Source organism: Suncus etruscus, chromosome 12, assembly GCF_024139225.1.
Source record: "Suncus etruscus isolate mSunEtr1 chromosome 12, mSunEtr1.pri.cur, whole genome shotgun sequence".
NCBI classification, from domain to species: domain Eukaryota; kingdom Metazoa; phylum Chordata; class Mammalia; order Eulipotyphla; family Soricidae; genus Suncus; species Suncus etruscus.
This window is the reverse complement of record NC_064859.1, coordinates 83,186,384-83,209,164: the sequence shown is the minus strand read 5'-3', so window position 1 is coordinate 83,209,164 and position 22,781 is coordinate 83,186,384.

The window sequence follows — 22,781 nt, the reverse complement described above, 5'->3', positions numbered from 1 at the left end:
ACCTGGGAGAATGCATTTGCAAATAATGTATCTGAGAAAGGACTTATCTGAGTGTACAGAGAATATTCACAATTCAATACTGAAACAAAAGCTCTTTTCCTATTTGAAATAGGCAAAGTATTGAGTCACTTACAAAAGAAAACACACAAATGTCTAACAAACATTCAAAATAATCTTATTATTAAAAATTCAAGTTAGAACAATGGTAGTCTTTTCGAATAATGTGGGAAGTACAGAGAAATTAGAACTATTATCTATGCAAATACATTATTCAAATAATTTTAGCTTAATAATAATGACCCCAAAGTAAAAATACCCAAATGTCCAGTATTAGGTGTATGAAGAGATAAATGTAATTTATCCATAAAATTGAACATTATTTGGAAGTAAAAGAAATATGGTATTAATATATATGAACTAAATACACATATGAACATAAGAATTTAAAAAAACTTAACTTACTTAAAAATTAAGACAGGGTATGTGTCTCCATTTTCTTGTGTCCTCTTTTATTTCTTGATGCAGTGATTTGTAGTTTTCTTTGTATAGGCCCTTCACTTCTTCAGTTAAGTTGACTCCAAGGTTTTTGAGTTTCTGTGGCACACACCATTCTGTGTGAATGGGATTATTTTCAAGATCCATTTCTTCTCTATCATTATTTGTGTATAGAAGGCCATTGATTTTTGCGTGTTAATTTTGTAGCCTGCCATTTTGTTATACAAACCTATTGTTTCTAGGAGCTTTTTGATAGTCTTTAGGGTTTTCTAAATATAGTATGATGTCATCTGCTAAAAGAGAGAGCTTGACGTCTTCCTTTCCTAACTGGATGCCCTTGATATCTTATTCTTGCCTAATTACTATGGCAAATACTTTCAGTACTATGTTAAATAGGTTGTCTTCTACCAGATTTTAGAGAAAAGGCTTTTAGTTTGTCCTCATCGAGTATAATATTTGCCATTGGATTGTGGCAAATTACCTTGACTATACTGAGAAACGCTCCCTTCATTTCCATCTTGTTGAGTTTTTATATAAAGTGGTGTTGGACCTAATCAAATGCTTTCTATGCATCTATTAATATGATCATGCGGTTTTTATTTTTTCTTTTGTTGATATGGTATTTTATTATTTATATATGTCAAACCATCTGTACATCTCTGGAATAAAACCTACTTGGTCCTGGTATATGACCTTCTTGATTAAATAAAAAAATTTTTTTTTTGTTTTTTGGGCCACACCTTGTGATGCTCAGGGGTTACTCTTTGCTATACACTCAGAAATCACTCCTGGCTTAGGGAACCATATGGGAAGCCAGGGATCAAACCCAAGTCTTTTTGGGTCAGCTATGTGCAAGGCAAATGCCCTACCACATGTTATGACTCTGGCCCCAAATAAATATTTTAATTTTTAAGAAAACTTTTATATTTGTGTCCTCCCCCAAAAAATAAATAAAACTTAAGACACATTACACTACAGATAGAAGGTGGCTTTACATAAAATATCACAAAAAAAAGAAATAAGTAAAAAATCCCTAGAAAAATTAAATAAATTAGCAATTTTCTGGAATTGGATAGTGAATTGGGAGTTAATACAAAAGAACCCAATGGATCTTTCTACTGTGATAGAAATTTCTGAAGCCATGTTGAGATAAATTTTACACAATTCTGTAAATTAAAAAAATGAATTTTATATCAGAACAGATGAGTTTTATTGCATATAAATCAAACCTTACTATATTGCATATAGCTTAACAAGTAGAGAATAAATAACATAATCCAGTCCATGGATTTTACACAACCAAGGTTTAAAAAAAAATCTTCATTTTTCAGGACTGCCAGCATAGATATATGAACAGAGAAAAAGATGTACCATTATCTAAAATAGGTAGGGTTGGTTAGAAAAAGTAAATGTGGAGATTGAGATGAAAGGAAGGAATGACAATTATTCAGAAACTTGGTTTTACCAATCACCAGACTAGTGGTACTGTTAGCGAGAATGCTTCTGAGATGAAACTTGTCCTCATACTGCATAGACTAGGATTCAGCATATGTAGATTGCTGATACTTCCAAATGTACTTTGAAACCAAGAAGCCAATTTGGAAAACTTAATCTGAATTTTAAATTAAGTAATATTTGTGACCACTGTATGCCATACTAGATAACACCATTTTAAAGCAATTCAATACATGGCGGCCATTTTAAGACATCAACCTAATCTCAAATCTTACATTTTTCACAGTCACAAATTTTACCAAGAAAAAAATCCTTGGTTGAAACCTAATAAACTTCTATCTTCATTATGAAATATACCCTGGGTGAAAGACCTTGTGTAAGACTTCATTAGAGTTCTGTGTGACTTACTAGCAAATTCCCCTTCCAGGAAGAGGTATAAGAGTTGTGCCCCATCTCTGTTCTATTTCTAATCAATTCGAGGGCAGTATTTTGTAAATTTTAAACCTTATTTAAATTATCAGTCATACTGGTGTAAGAATAATTCTTCCAGGTATAGTAGAGATGGCACAGAAGGTAGGGCATTTGCCATACATACAACAGACATAGGTATAATCCTTGGCATCCCATATAGGTCTCCCCATGCACTAACAAGAGTAATTTTTGACTGTACAACCAGGAGTAAGCTCTGAGCATTGCTGGATGTGGACCCAAAACACAAAAAATAAGAACAAAACAAAACAAAAAAGCATTTTCAAGGATGTAATACAACAGGTAAGGTACTTGCCTTGCATGAAATTTCTCCCAGTTAAATCCTATGCACCCATAAGGTTTCTTGAGCTCTGTCAGGCTTTACTCCTGAGGACAAGGTCAGGAAAAGACCCTGAGCATCACAGGGTATGTACTATTGTACAACCCTTCTAACACATTAACCTCTGCAAAAAAAAAAAAAAAATCCAAAAAAAACACATTAACCTCAGAATCTGATCTTCTCACACTGCTACAGGGAGTTCTTGTTTTGCTTTTTATATGTCTAACTGGTCAAATAGAATTTTTCAATACTATAATACTATGCTGTTTTTGAGTAATATATCGACCCAGTTCTAACTACATTGACTTTTTTTTTTTTTTTGCAAAGGAGAGACAGGTGTTGGACTACACCTAGCAGTGTTAGAGTTTACTCCTGGTTCTGCACTTGGAGATCACTCCTGGAGGACTTAAGGTATTAAATAGGGGACTGGGATGGAACAAATAGGGGACTAGTATGGAACCCAGGTTGGCCACGTGCAAGGCAAGCTCCCTACACTGTACTATTATTTTGGCTTGAGCTTTGTCTCTTATTTCATAAACTTAGTAAAAACTTACAAGATTTCATTTGCGTCCTTATTTTCAAGTTTTTATTCATTCTTGAAATAGCAATCTTTTGCCTTTCTCTTATTCTTTAATGTTAGCTTAAAAGCCACTACTTGGTAAAGCCCAATAGTCTTCCTCTGCCACATTTAGTTGCTTCTCTGAGCTGTTCATTAGGCACTTTGTCCTTCTCAGAAACCTCCTTTATAGAGGAACAAGGCTTCATCCATTTGTCTTCAGCATCCTGCATTTCAGAGCTTGATAATTATTATTTTAATAAATCTGGTTTGTGGGGTGTGGAATCTGCTAATTCAACAAAATGGCAAAGAGATGAAATTGCTCATAGATCAACTATGTATTTCAAGCTATAAAACCAAAATATAATTATATTGTAAGTGTATTTAATCACCATCTAAGCAACACAGAAACAGAATATTACCTTTCCCTGTGTTTCATAAATACAACCTTTCCACCTGAAAAATTCTTTTGATTGGCTAAAAATTAGTTTTATTTAAAGTGAAAGATGAAAAGCAATTTCCTAAAGAAGCATTATCCAATTTACTTGTTTATGCTTAATTCAGAACTTATTCCCCTAGGTTAAAAAATAAGCAAAAGAATAAAATATAGGGCACGAGTCACTGGTATAATACATTATATCCTTAGTTTCTTTGATATAGATAGACCACAGAAATATGCTTGGAAAATAATTTTAGGTACTTTGATATTAAAAACATATTATACCACTAAATTATTTATCTACATCACTAGCCTTCTGGTTTTGAGGATTTATATCTCAACAAAGCATTTCTGTAGCCATTTTCATACATGAAAATTATTTCATTTTTTTCCATATTAAGGCACATGGCAAAGTCTGCTTCTAACTGTCACATTTATTCTAGGATCATAACCTGATGAAGTGAATATCAGATATAAGAGATATCTATTAATTCAGGGACAGTTTTAGTTCAGATGGCTTCAAGATAGGTAACCAACATTGCATAAATTTCCTTCTAGAGTTCCCACTAGAATCTGAAGACTGATAAAGGATACATCAATCAAAAGCCATAAATCTCATTTCAAAATGAAGGTCTCTAATATTCCCTCTTTGGCAGGGCGTATGGTCATTCAGATCACTATTCACCCCTATTTCTCATATATTTTCAGTACAAATTCCCTTGGAAAAACACCAAAGGGTAAAGAATCCTATTTCAGTTAATATATGAATGGCTATTTTTTTCGATACAGTGATATACTTTATATTTTAGTTGAAAGCACTCTTTATAAAAGCAATGAGATAGATCTGATTATTCAACTTGTTTAAAAAAAACTATAAACTAAATAAGACAAAATTATTTGAAAGATTTGCACTGATTTTAAAGAAATGGCAAATCAGGAAACAAATCCACAAGTCTAAATTAAAAGCCTTAAATCTTACAATGGCCCCCCTTCAAAATACCCTTAATCTTGCCTTTATGGAAACATCCTTTTATCAAGGAGAAAGTACATATGTTGGTTTTTTATCCTTAGTCTTAGTTGCAAAGTGTTAAGAGAGATTTAGATCTAATCCCCTCAAATCACCGAATTTTCAAAGTAACCCACTACAAGGGAGCTTTATTTTCAAATTTTATTCTAAGAAGAGCTAGTTTTGTCAGTGTGACAAACATAGATCAAAGAAACCCTCCCTTTACCAAAATATTGAAATATGCATATAAAATATGTATAAAATATAAAAAAAAGTCACAGAGGTATAGACTTTACAAATCATGATGTGACCAATTTTGGAGTTTAAGTGTAAGAATAATTCAAAGTCAGCTTTCATGGATATTGAGTGCGCTTGAGTTTATATCATAGGATGATAAAACATTTGGATGGCATTTTTCTTTTTCTTTTTTTTTTCTTTTTTTTATTTTTTGGGTCACACCCAGCAGCGCTCAGGGGTTACTCCTGGCTCTATGCTCAGAAATTGCTCCTGGTAGGTTTGGGGAACCATATGGGATGTTGGGATTTGAACCACCATCCTTCTGCATGCAAACAAAGCAAACGCCCTACCTCCATGCTATCTCTCCAGCCCCTCTTTTTCTTTTATTATTTGAACATTGTGATCACAGAGTTGTTCATGATTGAATTTCAGTCACAATGTGCACCTGTGAATTTTTACCCATGAAATGTTTCACACAACGATTGTCCCCAGCTCTCCTCCTTCTTCCCCCGAGTCTGACTCTGAGGCAGGCATTTTGTTCTTCTCCCTCTTAATATCTCTTTTTTTCCCTTTTTAGACATCATGGTTTGCACTATTGTTAATGAAGGTGTACCGTGCATATCACTATATCTCCACCCAATACCTAGTTATTGTCCTGAGTGATCATTTCCAACTAACTGCATTACTTCACTATTTTTGGCACGCTTTCTACCATGTAATGGTCCTCCTATTGTCTCTGAATATTATTATCACTCTATATTTTATTTTTCTTATATCTCATAAATGAGTAAGATTACTTTATTTCTATCATTTTCTCTCTAATTCATTTCACTCAGAGTAATATTTTCCATATCCTTCCATGTATAAGCAAATTTCATGTATTCATTTTTCTTAAAAGCTTCAGAGTATTCCATTGTGTAGTTGTACCCCCATTTCTTTAGCCACTCATCTGTTGTTGGGTACTTGGGTTGTCTCCAGATTCTGAATATTGTAAATAGTGCTGCAATGAAAATAGGGGTGCAGTTGACATTTTCCTATTATGTTTTTGTGTTCCTACAGTATATCTCCAGAAATGGTATTGTTGAATCATATAGGAGCTCAATTTCCAGTTTTGTGAGGTTAATATATAATGTTTTCCATAAAGCCTGGAGAAGTTATCATTCCCACCATCAGTGAAAGAGAGTCCCTTTCACCCCACATTCCATGATAGCACTACTTGTTCTTGTTCTGTGCAATGTGTGCAAGTCTTTGTGGTGTGAAAGTGTACCTCACTATTATTTTGATTTGCATGCCCTGATGATTAGTGATGTGGAGCATTTTTTTTTATGTCTTTTGGAGGTTGCAGTTTTTTTTCAAGTCACACATAATAGACATATGTAAAATTTTAATAATTTAATTAAAAGGGAATAAAGTTTACTATTTTAGGCAGGAAGATAGGAGTAACACTGTCTGAAAAACCTAAGGCTTGAGGCTCTTTGGCACAAAGTTTCAGGAGCCAAGAAACTATTGAGATGCAAAATTCTAGGCCAGTGGCAAGGATGGCTTCCCAAGAGAAGGATTGGCTGGGTTCCCTGGGAGAAGAGACTTCAACCATGGAACAAATTCCATGCAAAAATGTATTAAAAGAAAACAATCAACTTTTCCAACTTCTTCCCCCTAGGCACACTCAGCAAGGATGGGGTGATGAGAGAGGACAGTTTGTAAAAACTAGCAGAAGGGACATATCTCATGAGCTGTGTGCCCACTTGGCCTGTCTTTTGGTGACATCTATGTGATATGTGTCCTTTCTTACTTTAGAGCAAATTTTCCCATTTGGGTAAAATGACCGGCATATCCCTGCTAAAGTAAATACTTTGACAAAAAATTAATGGTTTCCCTCCAAAAGTTTTCAGATTAAAATAGTCAGCCAGTATTCAGCATAATTGCAAAAATGATTCTATTCAAAGAAACCTCTTTATTAGATGTCAAAACAAATCTAAGAGGAATTTTTTTTCAATGGGAGTTAGCAAGAACAGGAACTGCCATCTCGAGAAACAAAAAGAATTACGGTTAGATAGATAGTACAGGGAATAAGGTGATTGCCTTGCAGGCACTTGACCCCAATTAGATACTCAAGATGCCAAATAAGTCTCTAGCACTTCCAGGGGTCACCCTGAGAACAGAGCCAGGAACAACTCTTGAGCATCGATGACCCAAATTCTATTTCCCCCTATTCCAAAAATTTGTATGAAACTTTTCAACAGTCAGAAGGAAAAGGTGATCCCCAAATTTTAATATCATAGCAAGATAAGTTATTATTCAGTGTAATAATAAGATGAAGATACCATACTGAAATTTAATAACTAAATTCTCTCTAATTCAGAATTCCCTAAATTATATTTTGAAAACTCAGTATAAATGTGATCTACAAAATAAAGTTAAGAAGAAAGAGAAAGGGATAATATAAAGGTTACCTAAGATTCAATCCCAGAGAAAGATGGCAGGATTGCCTAAAGTGATGATGAAGGAAATAGATGACATCTGTGTGATGTCTGTGACTTGATCTGGAAAGAAATCATTCCATGTCAGAACCTAAAGATGTTGAAATCAAAAAGAGAAGAAACCCATGTGAATGTACTATTGTATCTATTTGACTTTTTAGGGGAAAATGTATAGATCTGTGGAAAATTACTAATAGAAAAAATGCATCTCAGAAAAATTGTTGCATCTAGAAAAATAACAGGAATTATAGTACATAAAATAGGTCAACTGTGAATAAAATTTACATAATAATATATTATGATAATATAAACATGAATATTAAAGTGAACAAGAAATATAAATATATCGAGAGAAATAAAGTATATTTCTATTGGAAGTAGGGTTATTTTTATGTCCTTATTGTTTGGGCATATGCTAATTTTTGAACTTTATAATATATTCAAGTTTTTTACATTCATTTTTGAAGAGTCAAAATGAGTATACTTTCTACTTTATTTTCTTTATGTTAGCCTCCTGATAATATAAAGAGATATGTATTAAACTTTCTTTTACTATATTCTATGTCTCTTAGCATTTTAAAATTTTCTGTTTCCACAGTATCTCTGCTGAATGCTAAATAAATATTCAGCTTTATCTTCTACAATTTTCTCCCACTACTTTTTACTTTACAGTAAGCCACATTTTATTCAATGTATTCACTGGTATTTTTTCTGCTCAATTTATTCACTGGTGTGCTTTTTTTTTTTAAATGTACTTCAAAGTTTTAGAAGTATTTTTGGTTTTATTTTGGACTCACATGATATTTCTCAGGATTTGCATCTGATTCTGTGCTCAGTAATCACTCCTGATGGGACTCTGGCAATTTATAAGTGGTGCCAGGGATAAAATTTTTCTTTATATGTCTATAAAACTTCAATTTTACTTATTATAGCATGATAATGTATTTATTTCCAGATGATATTATCAGGGTCATCCATAGGTCAATGTGTACATGTATCTTAATTGTAGACTTCAATTTTTTTTAAATCTTATGTTAGGCACCATGATATACAGTATTATTAATGTTAGGTTTTATGCATATGAAGTTCCAGTACCATACCCTCAACGAGAGTGCTTCACTCTTCTATATAGGTTGGAGCTTTATTTTATGAGACTCTGTACTAAAAAATAGTAAAATCTGAAAAAAGTACTGTTTGAGAGGTTTTCATTGGGTTTGTTTGTTTTGTTTTCTCTTTACCAAGTGAATTCAACCCCTTTTGAATTTTGACAGCTAGGCTAATAAGATGATCATTCACACTGCACGAGTAGTTCCTTTGCCCTTTGTATTCACCTGGTGGAATAAATAGCTGGACTTATTTTTGTCACATTTTTGGAGACTGGAAAACTCAAAAACAAAGCATGAAGAGGAATGATCTCAGCAGCCTGTTTAGAGTACAGGCGGGGGTCGGGTGGGGAGGAGGGAGACTTGGGACATTGGTGATGGGAATGTTGCACTGGTGATGGGTGGTGTTCTTTACATGACTGAAACCCAAACACAATCATGTATGTAATCAAGGTGTTTAAATAATAAAAAAAAGAGGAATGATCTCTAGAGAGGGCATTTTTTGAGGGGTGGAGATCTCCTTGTTTTGTACTCACATAAGCTTTTCTCATTATATTTACATTGAGGGCAATGTACTAAGCCTATAGGACAACATATCTTAAGGTTTATCAGATATACCTTCATTCTTAACATTTCATGCAATATTAAATATTTGTTTACAAACTCTAACACAAATACAATAACTATGCAAAATAAAATTTCAATATGTTAATATGGACAGTACATAACTCGATCCATAGTATTTGGTTCCTGGTCACCCAAGGTCATGACTTTATAACATGTAAAATATATTGATTCGGGGCCGGGTAGGTGGCGCTGGAGGTAAGGTGTCTGCCTTGCAAGCGCTAGCCAAGGAAGGACCGCGGTTCGATCCCCCGGCGTCCCATATGGTCCCCCCAAGCCAGGGGCGATTTCTGAGCACATAGCCAGGAGTAACCCCTGAGCGTCAAACGGGTGTGGCCCAAAAACCAAAAAAAAAAAAAAAAAAAAAAAAATATTGATTCTCCTTCACCAACCTCAAAGATATTGTCTCATCTCAACATCAAATCCAATGTTTCATAGAGCTACCACATGTCAAATGTGGGTATCATTCGAACATAGGACTCATCATTAGATAATATTTCTTTGCAGCTGTGAATATCTGAAATCAAGTAAGTCTTAAATTTCCAAAATATATCATTGTGTCACATATAAAACATACATTACCATCCCAAAGAGAGAAAGAAAGGAATGATATATCCTAACTAAAGTCAAAATCTAGCAAGACAAATATTGGTAGATGAAGCAAAATTATCTTTAATTTAATTCTCTTTAACTTCATGCCTTATTTTCTGGACCAACCAAAACCACTTGCATGCCTCCAACAACACCACCACCAAAAGAAAAAAAATCTAAGTCCTCTGAGGAATCCCCAGAACCCAAAATGAATGTATATGAATATGGTACCTATCAGAAGGCAATTTAGGTTAAGGAGGTTTTGAGAGTGGAGTCCTGATCAAATAGGATTGTCTTTAGAAGAACAGTCCTCCCACAACTGTCACCAATGATAAGGGAAATGTCTTCTCAGGCATCACCACTTAACCCCTTAGGTCCTGAACTTGTTAATTAACTTTCTCAGTCTGTGTTGTTTTGCTATGACCATTCAAGATGACTAATAGAATCTGGATCTGGATGGCATCATAAATCACTTAATTTGAGCCACGAAGAGATTATTTCAGTTTCTAGTATTTGGTAATATTGGAGGGTCTTTTGTGCCAGGCTGCAGATTTTTCTGCTTCTCAGTCTCACTTCCACTGTCCTACAGAAATTTTGAAAGGAACTAAATAGACCAGCTTTAAATGGCTCAGTAACCTTGGAAGGCTTTTTGTTCCCTTTAAGCTAAATCAATCAGGCTCTATTTTACTTTCCACTCTTCAATTTTCTCACAAAAAATATAGTTTTTATTTTATATTGACTTTTCTTAACAGATTATAAATAAGATTCTTTATATCCAGGCTGAAATCAAAATTTAATTTTTATTTATTTATTTATTTATTTATTTATTTATTTATTTATTTATTTATTTATTTGGTTTATGGGCAACACCCAATGGGACTCAGGGGTTACTCCTGGCTCTGTGCTCAGAAATCACTTCTTGCAGGCTCGGGAGACCATTTGGGATGCTGGGAATCAAACCCAGGACTCTCTCGGGTTAGCTGCATTCAAGGTAACCACCCTACCACTGTACTATTGCTTTGTTCTCAAAATCTGTTTTTTTAAAGCTAAATTTTCAATTAATTTTTATAAAATATTTTGTTCCTGGAAGAAAACTATAAATCATATGCATATTATGTGAGTAAGTAGTAATGATTTCATTCTCTATCTACAAAATTACATTTATTTCTGTGGAATTATTTTTAAAAATTAATGATACATTTCTTCTATTATTAATGTCTGAAGACACCTCATTAAATTGTTTCCATAAATGGCCAAAATGTATACAGAAAAATGTTCTATATCACTTAGCACAGGGAAATGCAAATCAAAACAATAACATATCATCTCACACCAGTGAAATTGGCCCACAACACAAAGAACAGAAACTAGGGCTACTACAAATATGTGGGGAAATGATTGTCCAAATAAAGAAATTTTAAAAAACAATATAGATACTTCTCAAAAAAACAGGAATTGAGTTCCCATATGATCCAACAATTCTACTTCTTATTATCTCTTTCCAAAGTCCAAAAAATTTATTCACAAAACATATTTCACTCCTATGTTCATTGCAGCACTATTCACAATAGCCGAAGTCTGGAAATAACCCAAGTTTCCAGGAACAGATCATTGGATAAAGAAGCTTTGGTACATATTCCAATAGAACATTATTCAACTATAAGAGAAGACGAAATCATGCAGTTTGCTGCTATGTGGAGAGTATCAGGCTGACTGAAGTTAGTGAGAAGAATAAGGACAGAATAATGATCTCTCTCATGTGTGGTATATAAAGAATCATATTAGGTGAATGACAAATGTCCAAAGTAACAAAAAATGAGAACTTATCTACAGCAGGAAGTTGACAAAAGTGGAAGATTAGGGGGATTAGGATGGGGGCCACTTAGACAGTAGTGGAAGGAAGCAGCCAAGAAACCCTAGCATTGACAAAATGTAAACTATAGTGCATTATTTTTTTTAATTAAGTAGGGATTCATTTAACAATTTACTTAACCAATAAAAGAAACTCACAAAAGCTCTCCAGAAAGTATTTATAGATATTAAGTGATGTATTAACCTATGTAAGCAAGGTGAATTTATTTATCTCATTCAATGAACAACATTTGATTATGGAAAATACTATTGAGTTACAACTTTGCCAACTTGGCTTAATAATAGGAAAAGAACAACAACAAAAAATAATAGAAAAAGAATCAGTCAATATTTTTAACTTTATATTAATTTATCTTAATTAACTGTCTATTAATAGCATATGAATAGAAATTTTACTAAAGTTCATTAATAAATTTAAATGAGTTAGTGTGAAATTGACATAATTTCTCTGTTGTATATTTTTACACTTTTGATTTTTTTTATTTGAAGAAAATGTATTGCTTAGTTGACATAACTGATCATAATAGATTTGTTTCAAGATAAGGGAAAACAAAGTTATTGAAAAAATATAGCAGAAAAACTAAAAAAATAAAATGGAAGAGAAGAAAAAGAAAACATACTTCAGTAGCAAGTATATTTGTGAAAATTGTTGTATCTCCAATAAAGTCATTAATACAATAGCAGGTTTAGTAAGATATTTTTTAAAAGATAAGAGATAAATGACTTTTCATAACTTTTCTTTCTACAATGCCTTATAACTCAAGTAAAGTTATTGTACTGTGTTTATTACAAATAGATCTATTTATTTGCATTTATTATTACAAATAAGAAAACATTGCTTATTATTTAAAAATCAAATATACCAGTAAATATTAGTTTATTAATATGATGGATAGAATGCAGTGAATTTTATCCTTAAATTTTGGCTTTGATATTTAATGCACTTAATCAATATAAAAAATCAGCCTTTTGGGGCTGGAGAGATAGCACAGCAGTAGGATGTTTGCCTTACAAGCAGCCAACTCAGGACCAAGGTGGTTCAAATCCCAGCATCCCATATGGTTCCCCTGTGCCTGCCACGAGCAATTTCTGAGCAGAGAGCCAGGATTAACCCCTGAGTACTGCCAGATGTGGCCCAAAAAATCAGCCTATTGATATATAATTTTTTAGCTTCTACCTAGTGAAACTAAAGTTCTAATAAAAAGACACTTAATGAATAGGGACAAATATTTACATATAATACAACAAATAATAGATTTATATTAGAGATCTAGAGATCTCTCACAAATAAGGCAAAAAGATGAACAGACACTTCTCCAAAGCAGACTTATAGGTGACCAACAAATAAAAAGTGCTCATCTTCATTCAAAGATTAGGAAAATGTTTATCAAAACAAAGAGATATCATTTCATGCCTATGAGAATGGCACATATCAAAAAGTCTGGTAACAGACATTGTTGGCAGGGCTGTGGTGAGAAAGGAAGCCTTATTCACTGTAGGTGGGAATGTTGCCTGGTTCAGCCTTTATTTTGTTTTAATTTCAAGACAGTGGTTATTGTTTGGTTGTTATCTTTATTGCTGTGGTTCTTTTCAGGTTCTTTTGTTTGATTTTTTGTATAGTTTTTATGTTTTTCTTCCCTTTTCCCTTTTTACTTAAATTGATATTTATATCCTCTAGAAGGGCTCCTCCTGTTTCTTTCCTGTTTGATTTTTACCCCCCCCCTTTTTTTTTCTCTTTCTTTTTTCTTCTCCTCCAAACAAAACCACATAACTTGAACTATCTTGTTCTGCCTCAAAAATTGAGGGAAAAATAATGGAGGGTACCAAGACCAAACAGGTGTATGAACATTGAGTAGAAATAAAAAATGATCATACTAAAACACCAAATCCAAAGCCAACGACAACAGAATCGAAACCCAATCTACAATAAGCTAGACACAGAGGGGACTACTTATACTAGCAGCCCTGGCATCATAGGAGGGGAATATGGGATGCATGCTGGGAACAGGGGTGAAGGGAAGACAACACTGGTGGTGGGAATGCCCCTGATTCAATGCCACTATGCACCTAAAATATTACTGTGAAAGATTTGTAATTTACTTTGGTCAAAATAAAAATCATTTAATTAAAAACATTTAAAAAAGCAATAGGGAGATGTAGCCAAAATATAGAAATAGAATTATCATATGACTTCTGATACTAATTATTGGTATCTATTCCCCAAACACAAATGCACAAATTTGAAAGGGTACATGCACATCGATATTCATTGTCACACTTAATACAATAGCTGATATATATAAATAATCCAACTATAGATGAATGGATTAAGAAGTTGTATAATATGGAGCCAGAGTGATAGTTTAGCAGGTAAGGCATTTGCCTTGCATGCAGCCAACCCAGGTTTAATATTCAGCACCCCAGTTGGTCTTCTGGGCACTGACAAGAGTGAACCTGACTGCAAAGCCAAAAGTACGGACCCCGAACACTGCTGGTGTGACCCCCTTCAATCAAAACAAATCAAAAAAGTTGTTGGAATATATACACAATAGAACTATCTAAGCCTAAGAAAAAACCAAATCATGAAATTCACAATAACATGAATGTAAATAGAAGATATTATGATGAATGAGTCAATCAGAAGGAAGGGATAGACATAGAATAATCTTTCTTACATGTGGGACTTAATGTACACAGGAAGGTTGCCAAAAGTCCCAAAGAGAATTGATAAAATTGACTCAATTAAGTGGGGAGGCAAAGAGAGGGATAGTGGACCTTTGAGGGATAGATGTAGGTATATTGGTTATAATATCAATATTGTAAATCATATAAATCAATAAAAAACAAATACCTTTATAAGTGATAATATATGTTACTTTACCTTAAATGAGAAAACACATGGTATTTAATTTCTGGTTATTAATTTGATTTTTATTATGAAAATAAATTTTACTTTTGGTTATTTTCCCCCAATTCCCAGTTTTGAAATGAAGTGAAAGTGAATGAAAGTATTTTTATCAACTCGTGTAAAAATTGCAGCAACTTGGGTGAGAGTGTGGAAACTTCATAGGAGAGGAAAGACAAGAGGAGGCATCATCTAACTCTCATCCCTCATCACACATACTGCTATTTATTCTTCTGGTTATTTTATCCTTAACTTCTTTTTTTTTTTTTTTTTTGGTTTTTGGGCCACACCCTGTGGTGCTCAGGGGTTACTCCTGGCTGTCTGCTCAGAAATACCTCATACCTTCTGGCAAGCACGGGGGACCATATGGGACACCGAGATTCGAACCAACCACCTTTGGTCCTGGATCGGCTGCTTGCAAGGCAAACGCCGCTGTGCTATCTCTCCGGGCCCTATTCTTAACTTCTTAAAACAATTTCTTTAAACACATGTTTGATGCTAAGGGGTTACTCCTACTCTGCACTCTTACTGATGCTGGGGGAACTACATGGAATGCCATTGGTCAAACCAGGTTGGTCAGGTGTAAGGGAAGTATTCTACCTACTGTCCTATCTCTCTGGCTCTTCATCTTCTATTTTTAATACTAAAAAAAAACCTATGTTGTATTGCATATCTCTATAACTCTCTATATAAAGAGATATATCTCTATAATCAATGGAGAGCCAAAATTCAGATCTGAGTACCACTGACTGTGGCTTACAAACAAATAAAACAAAAAACAAATTGATCTCATTCATCTGTGGTATAGAGACAGAAACAAATGAGTATATAGTTAAAAAAAGAAAGAAAAAATGAAATGGCAAACCCATGGCCTTGCACTACAAAACTAATATTTCCAAGCAGAGAGTGAGAAGAATTAAGAGATTCATGAGAAGTAGCATAAAAATAGTGTGTGTTTTAGGGTTGGAGTTAGTAGGTAGGGCATTTGCTTTGCACACAGCAGACCTGAGCTCATCCTTTGCATCTCATATGGCCCCACGAGTCTGCCAGGAGTGATTTCTGAGTACAATTTCAGAATAATCCCTAAGAACAGCCGGGTACAGAAAAATTGTATAACTCTGTGAGGGAGGGTTGAACAATTTGTAGCAATGAGATGAGTAATTTTTGTGAACATCAAAACCATAAACATTAATAATATTGTGATTATATTCCCAAATTATAATGAAAATAATAAATAAAGAATTGTTACTTGGGGGCGTTTTTTCCATCTTGTTGCATCTCACATTTTTTATCTCCCTTTATTAAACATTTTAGTCAGCTCTTACACTTCGTTGATGAGTGAATATTCTTCATACAATGCACAATGCTTAGTGCCCTGTATCTTAGAGTAACATAGAGCAAAAATTCAGAGAATAGTGTAAAAACTTGAAGGAACACATTGTCATTATGGAAAAAGAAGTTATATAGCACCTTAAAAATCTATTGCAAAGGATGTTATAATTTAAACAAGCTTAATCAGGCCTACTGATTATCTAACGTGTGAACAGAGAAAACAAGCTAATTAGTCTTAACCTAAATTCTTTGTCAAAAAAAAAAAAAAGGAAGAGAAGTAAAAGAGGGTAAAATATAAGTAAAGGAAGACAGTGAAAAAGATGATATAGAAAAACCTTGAGGACTGGAGATAGCACACTGGATAAGGAAGGCTCTTATCTTGATCAGATCTGACCACATAGCCCAATAACACTTGCTAGGTTTGAACCTTGAGTAGAGCCATGAGTTAAGACTTAAGGCTAGTTGGATACACCCAAAAAAGAAAAACTAGAAAATACATTTTATTCGTATAAACTGTTGAGACAGAAGTTTTGGCAAAGAAAAATAAATGAATGTTAAACTTCATTAAGTGACAAGAATGCCAGTAATAATCAAAATGCTTTTGAATTATCCGCACTATGGCATTTTTGGGAGTAGACTAAGGGGCAGTTTCCAGATTTTAAACAAGTTTAAAGTTACTAATTATCTAATTCTTCTTATTAATTTTATTACAACTGCAGAGCCCAGTCCCGAGAAAATGGGCCTGAATCCTCAAGGCCCCTTAAGTGTTAAGAAAACAAGACAGACATAAAGGAGAAAAGCATTGAGTCAATGTGCTGAAAGGGGAGAAATTGACACAGAAGCCACCCTTACATTGACAATAGTTTAGACTACAGTGGATAGAGAGAGAGAGAGAACAAGAGAGAGAGAAGCAAATTGTCTTCCCTACAGACTGGCAGAGGTGGGGTGTGTGAAGGAAATGGGGGACATCAGTGGCATTAAAGGTACACTATCCTAGTAGATCCTTTTCTACTCTAACTGCACTCACTGCTCTTTGTGATGAGTTTCCTACCCTGAGCTAGACCTCCTGATCCTTAATTCTGTTGACTGTGGATATTGTTACTATACTATGTCTTGCTTTTCTTATATCTCACACATGAGTTAGATTATTCTATGCAAGAGCACAGTTTAATAGTAGAGAGTATGACAATGCATTACCAGCAGTAGGTTGGCTGATCACATTTCATCTATCTCTTCATTAGTTATTTAATCTTTAAAATTCTTGTGTGTTAACTATTAGAATGTCCTTTTAAACATGGTAAAATTAAAATTTAGAGAGTTGGAATCATAAGCTTAAGATAACAAAACTAGGGGCCGAGCGGTGGCGCTAGAGGTAAGGTGCCTGCCTTGCCTGCGCTAGCCTTGGACGGACCGCGGTTCGATCCCCTGGCGTCCCATATGGTTCCCCAAGCCAGGAGCAACTTCTGAGCGCATAGTCAGGAGTAACCCCTGAGCGTTACCGGGTTGGCCCAAAAACCAAAAAAAAAAAAAAAAAGATAACAAAACTAGTATATTCTGTAGCATAAATTTATATTAGTACATACCCTGATTGCACATACTCGGTACACTGTACTAACTTTGATAAGAATCCTTAAGCAAGAGAGGTGGAAAAATGTTCCTGGTAAGGAAGAAGTGTTGGAAGAAGGGAAATGGGTGCTTTAAACAGAAATGTCTCTTGATTGCCAGTGCAATCTGTTTGTGACCCTTCTTCCTTTTCTCCTCTCTATTATTATGATCTGCATAATGGAACTGAGCTTTTCCATAATCAGAATGTAGCTCTCTCCACCAATTTCTCCAAATTTCAGAGGAAGGTGATGTCTCCTTTAGAACACAGAGTAATGCACAGCCCTCTTTTATATAAAATTTCATATTGTTCTTCAAGAGTCAGATATATAATGTTATATTATTTAATATACTTAATGTCCCAGTTGCATTTTTTCAAGACCAATTCTAAATAGTAATTAGGAATAAATTAAATAATTCTTTTTCAGCACTTAATGAAATACGAATGCAAATGAAGATTTTTTTAAGGTTACACCTGGTGGTGCTCAGGGTTTACTCCTGACTCTGCACTTAGTGAACTTGAGACACTATATGGGGTACCATGAATCAAACCCAGGTCAGTTGCATGCAAGACACACACCCTGTACACTATACAATCTCTCTGGCCCCAGGCATTTTTTAAAGCTAGCTGTTGTTATATTTATCACACAGAAAACCATAGGAACCCTGAAAATAAGAATATAGATCCAGTGGTCAGACAAATAGCATAGCATGTAAGATAATTTCCTTGCATGAGGCCATCCTCAGCATAACATATAGCTCCATAAGCATTATCATGAGTAAGCCCTAAACACAAAGTCAGGAGTGAGTCCTGTGCATAAATTGTGTGTGTGATCAAAAGAAATGAACAGAGATCTGGCCTTCTTTGGTATACCAGTGTAATGTGCCTGATTATCTCTGGAATAATATTATTTTTGAATAAAAGATTTAATATCTCTTCTTGAGGGCCTCTTTACTCTCATGAGGTTGGTTGTTAATGAACTCTGCATATATGGCTATATCATCTGTGTTCCATGTGTATTACAAATAATTAAATAAGAATAAGATGAAAATGAGGACAAAATTGAGAAATAAAACCATGCCTTAAGTCAAGAGCAAACATAACTTTGATGGATAGAAATTTATTTCACAGGTAGCTAGGGACTCGAGATCTTTCCCTAATGTCTAAGGAATTAGAAAAGCTTCCAAAGAAATTTTTACTGCGTTATCAAATGTTTTATATAGATACAACCACGACTCTTAGCTCAGAAGATATAGTATACTCAATGTGAATTTGACTTTGACAATGTTTCCAAAAATAAATAGGGATGTAGTATATATAAACATCTAAATCAGCTGAAATAAATTGCTTACAATTCCCTCCAGGATCATATTTCCTAATGGCTTTGGACTAAAATTGGCTTTAATTCAATAAACTATGTGTTTATTAGTTTGCCAATGAGAATGTGGATAGGTATGTAATGTATATGTATATACATATATATATATATATATATCACTAACATAGAGGTATTTACAAACATCTAAAACATGATAGTAATGAGATTATACATGTCATAGGTTATTTATTTAGCACGTCAGCTAGGTGAAAACCAATGTTGACATTATGTCAGTAATATGTTATTAGTAAAAACCAAAAGAAAAAAAACCCAAAAAAGCATTAGCTTCTTTCTAGATCTCATTGGAAAAAAAAAACTTTAAAATTACTTTAAAATAAGGGCAGGAGAGATTACACAGCAGTAGGGTGTTTGCCTTATATGCAGCTGATCTAGGACTGATGATTAGAATCCCGGTGTCCCATATGATCCCCCAAGCCTGCCAGGAGCGATTTCTGAACACACTACCTGGTGAGACCCATGAATCAAAAAATTTACTTTAAAATGATGGGGACAGAGTAATAGTACAGTTGATAGAGTATTTGCCTTGCTGGTGGCCAAACCAGATTTAAGCCTCGCATCCCATATGTCCCCCCAAAGCACTACTACAAGTAATCCCTGAGTGCAGAGCCAACCCCAAGCATCGTCATGTATGGTCCAGAACAACAACAACAAAATATTTTAAAATGACTCCAAACATGTCGGTTGTCTATTGTATCACAGACAACAAATACTGAAGATAATTCAGTCATTTGCTCTCTAATGGACAACTAACATGTTTGGAGTCACTTTTATTTTTTTATTTTTGGAGGGTTTGGGGTCAAATCTGGCAGTGCTCAAGGGTTACTCCTGGTTCTGTGCTCAGATATCGCAAACTGGCAGGCTTGGGGGACCGTATGGGATGCCAGCAATCGATCCTGACTCTTTCCAAGATTGGTTGCATCCAAGGCAAATGTCCTACTGCTGTGTTATCGCTCCGGCCCCTGGAGAAACTTTTAAATATTTTGTTGTACTATTACTACTCTGTCCCCATCATTTTAAAGTAATTTTAATGACTTTTAATGATTTTAATATCTCTGGAATTTATCTCATATTTATCTCATATTCTTGTAGATAGTTTTCTTTAATATATGTCTGGATTATAGTCCAGAGTTGGACTAGAGGTGTTATTACCTCCATACTCAGATACATCAAGTTCCAAATTTGGGGAAATTACTATATTTCTCTAAATCTTAATTTTTATTTATAAAGCAGAGGTGACAATATTTATCATAATTGATTGATGGGAAATTAAGCTCACAGATATAAAGTGTTTTGTATAGCATCTAATCCAGAGTAAGAGTGGTTATATTGAAAAATATTGCGTTTGAAGTCATGGTGTTAATGAATCCATTCCATTTCCTACATTATTTATGTCTCCATCTCTTTAGAAATTCAATCATTATTCAATAACTCATATAGGCATTTGTTTACTTTCTAACCACACATTAAATATATCTACTGTGTGCTAATTCTCTAAGCAAAAAACTACAAAAGGTACAGAAATAGATTTTCTGCCCTGTTATTAGGACTTCCACAAGTTTAATAGCAGATTAAAAAATGATCATAGATAAAATGAAATAGTAATTATAAAAACAACAACAATAATAAAACAATATTAAATTGTACAAATGGCGCTTGTTGAAGTATAGTTGGCGTTAAAGTATAGAAGTTATTTTATCAGAAAAATTGGGACACATTTCATTAAAAGGTGCCATTTAAGCTAGAACTTGCTTTTCTGTAAGCAAATCCATCACCATACAATTCTAGATCTTCAGTATTTAAGAACCACCCACCTCTTCTTTTATTGTTAATTCCCAGAAAAAGAGAATTAACTAGGCTCACGATATGGGAAATCTAAGATAAAAATTCAGACAGCTGACGCCCATGCCAGCATTCATCTGCTTCCTCATCAACACCCACTGAACATCAAGTGCTGCTTAATGTCCTGTTTAAATATTCATCTTACACATGTCTTGTCTAGCAAAGTTGAATTACAACAGAACCTGACCACCAATAATTTCATTTGCATTTGGCATAAATATAGATATATGGCAGATGGTGGAGTCTGGCCTGAGTCAAAATCTAATGGTCATTTACATAAATTATGTAATAATTTCTCCTTACTGTTTACAGGGTCAATATTGATCCTGGTATTGAGATTAATTATACACACAGATTTTTCTCCAGTAAACATTTTTATTTGACTTTACCAATATATTGTGTTACTCTTATATTAGCAAAAGGAGATGCACAGAAGGTACTAACTTCTACACTTTTTACTTTAGGAATAATTTTTTATATTGGTTATTAGTAATAAAGAAAGAATTGTGCCCTTCAAAGAAAAAAACTCAGTGAAGTCTAAAGAGGAAGATGGACTTGGACTAAGATTTCTCACATTCTGAAATGTTTGACAAAAATACAATTGATACTCAGTAAACAAGCAGGAAAAGACAGGACAGATCTAATCTGTAGGAAAAAGTCAGACATGCCCCAGATGTCATTATTAATATCTTAAGAAGATAGGTGTAACATGACCATTCCCCTAGAAATTCAAATATGAAAACAGAGAAAATAAATTATTTGCTATTTCATTCCTTTGTTTCCTTTTCCACACTAGTAATAAATGTAATTGGTATGCATTGAAAGTTGGAGTTGCGGGGCCCAGAGAGATAGCACAGTAGCGTTTGCCTTGCAAGCAGCCGATCCAGGACCAAAGGTGGTTGGTTTGAATCCCGGTGTCCCATATGGTCCCCCGTGCCTGCCAGGAGCTATTTCTGAGCAGACAGCCAGGAGTAACCCCTGAGCAACGCCGGGTGTGGCAAGAAGAAAGAAAGAAAGAAAGAAAGAAAGAAAGAAAGAAAGAAAGAAAGAAAGAAAGAAAGAAAGAAAGAAAGAAAGAAAGAAAGAAAGAAAGAAAGAAAGAAAGAAAGAAAGAAAGAAAGAAAGAAAGAAAGAAAGAAAGAAAGAAAGAAAGAAAGAAAGAAAGAAAGAAAGAAAGAAAGAAGAAAGAAAGAAAGAAAGAAAGAAAGAAAGAAAGAAAGAAAGAAAGAAAGAAAGAAAGAAAGAAAGAAAGAAAGAAAGAAAGAAAGAAAGAAAGAAAGAAAGAAAGAAAGAAAGAAAGAAAGAAAGAAAGAAAGAAAGAAAGAAAGAAAGAAAGAAAGAAAGAAAGAAAGAAACAAAGAAAGAAATAAAGAAACAAACAAAGAAAGAAAGAAAGAAAGAAAGAAAGAAAGAAAGAAAGAAAGAAACAAAGAAAGAAAGAAAGAAAGAAAGAAAGAAAGAAAGAAAGAAAGAAAGAAAGAAAGCACATTGGATTTTAATTCAAGAAGCATACCGTGCATGTCATTAAAGATAGAGACACTAGGGCTCATGTCTGCTTGTAGGATCTGTTCTGAGCATAGCATTTCATATAGTAATTCTGAAGTTTTCAGAATAATTTTATGCCAAATAATAACTAATCTTAATGCATTCTTCACTTGTGCTTTCCAAAGTTGCCTGTGAATACATCTCCCTCAGGAGTCCATGAAGAGAGTTGACAATAATCCAGACAGCATTTGGGATTCCTGGAATCTAAGATCATTACCAAAGCAATCCCACTCCCAAAATCCATATAGGCTTTTTTTTCCTTCTGCCAGAAAGACCTGGATTTAAATCTCAGCTCTAGACTTAAAAAAATTTCCTAGAAATATAAATTTGATCCATTTCTTAATGTGTATAATAAAAATTTTAAAAAGAAAACCTAGGTCATAGAATTTTTTTAAAAACCAAATAAATTTAATAGAAATGTATCTGTTTTGCCAACTAAACAGAATGAGCAACTATGCAATGCTATAATAAGAGCACTGACATCAGGATCAG